This window comes from Musa acuminata, chromosome BXJ2-8, assembly GCF_036884655.1.
Source record: "Musa acuminata AAA Group cultivar baxijiao chromosome BXJ2-8, Cavendish_Baxijiao_AAA, whole genome shotgun sequence".
Classification (NCBI taxonomy): Eukaryota; Viridiplantae; Streptophyta; class Magnoliopsida; order Zingiberales; family Musaceae; genus Musa; species Musa acuminata.
In genome coordinates, this window is record NC_088345.1 from 25,373,830 (window position 1) to 25,375,689 (window position 1,860).

Consider the following 1,860-nt stretch of genomic DNA (forward strand, 5'->3'; position numbering starts at 1 on the left):
TTTTTATCAAAATTTTCACTATTTTCATCCATATATAACTTAGTCGCAGTACTCATAGGGGTGTTTATTGCTTTTGAATTATCCATGTTAAATCGTTTTAACAATTCTAATATATTTTTGGATTGGTTAAGAAATATACCATCACTAAGTTGTTTGATTTGTAATCCTAAAAAGAAAGTTAATTCACCCATTAAACTCATTTCAAATTCATGACTCATACATTTGGCAAATGATTCATATAATGATTCATCCGAAGAGCCAAAAATAATATCGTCAACATAAATTTGCACAATAAGAAAATTATTTTTAAAATATTTAATAAACAATGTAGTATCAACCTTGCCTTTGGTAAAATTATTTAAAATAAGAAAGGAACTAAGCCTTTCATACCAAGCTCTAGGAGCTCTAGTATCAATCTAGGAGCTTGTTTCAAGCCATAAAGAGCTTTAGTAAATTTGAATACATGATTAGGAAGAAGAGAATTTTTAAATCCGGGAGGTTGTTCGACATATACTTCTTCGGAAATAAAACCATTCAAGAAAGCACTTTTGACATCCATTTGAAATAGTTTAAAATTATTATTAATTATTTTTTGAAATAGTTTAAAATTATTTTGAAATAGTTTAAAATTATTTTTTTTGAATTAGTTTAAAATTATTTTGAAATAGTTTCTGATTCACATAGTGAGCCAAAAATAATATCATCAATATAAATTTGCACAATAAGAAAATTATTTTTAAAATATTTAATAAACAATGTAGTATCAACCTTGCCTTTGGTAAAATTATTTAAAATAAGAAATAAACTAAGCCTTTCATACCAAGCTCTAGGAGCTTGTTTCAAGCCATAGAGAGCTTTAGTCAATTTGAATACATAATTAGGAAGAAGAGAATTTTCAAATCTGCGAGGTTGTTCGACATATACTTCTTCGGAAATAAAACCATTCAAGAAAGTACTTTTGACATCTACTTGAATTCCATCCATAGAATTCAAGCATAAACCGATAAGTTCTAACCGTAGAACATATCGTTATTCTTATTAAGCAATAGTAAATATAAAACTTCGATAAAAATCATTTTCAAGTAGAATGATAAGAGACAATTTTTACTACGATAGGAGATAAAGATTTTCAACATGAATTTCATGATATAAATGTAAGGCAAGCTTTCAATATGATTAATCAATCTTACGATATTCTCAAGGATTTTGCAAGGCATATAAAACATTCATATCACATATAAGACATTCCCGGCAAACGCAGTTTCTTTCTACAATAATTTACACCAACGTCAAGATGGCCGAGTTGGTCTAAGGCGTCAGTTTCAGGTACTGGTCCGAAAGGGCATGGGTTCGAATCCCATTCTTGACATGAAATATTATCCCATATAAGTCATGCTATCAAAATGGTACAAGTCATCACTTTTCTCCCCCTTTGTCATCAACAAAAAGGGAATGAGACTTGAAGAATATAACTTGTGATTATAATATCAGAAATTCAGCATTGAGAAATATTAGAGATTGGAATCAAGCTTGTCTGGTACAGCAATTGTGGGATCTTTTGCAAAACAAATGTTCTTTATGGTCACATTGGGTTTCTGCGAGGTATCTTTCAAAGGAATCAATCTGGGAAATTTCAACAAGAACATACTACTCTGCAGCTTGGAAAGGAATTTTAAAGGCAAGGAATTGGCTAATCAAACACATCTCCTATGCAATCTCTTCTGGTACTAGTACAAATATGTGGTTTGATCCTTGGGTAAATGGGAAGAGTATATTTCAATTATATGGTGACAGAATACGAAAAGATCTAGGGCGACGGTATTGTTACGGCGACGCTGTAGCGGCGGCGACACTGTAGCG

The 1,860-nt window shown here is 30.9% G+C and overlaps 1 non-coding gene across 1 annotated transcript; it reads left to right on the forward strand.

The window, feature by feature from the left end:
• The first annotated feature begins 1,288 nt into the window (after positions 1–1,288).
• Positions 1,289–1,369, forward strand: TRNAL-CAG (transfer RNA leucine (anticodon CAG)). Its single transcript has one exon. It is a non-coding gene; the product is annotated as a tRNA-Leu (tRNA).
• The last annotated feature ends 491 nt before the right edge of the window (positions 1,370–1,860 follow it).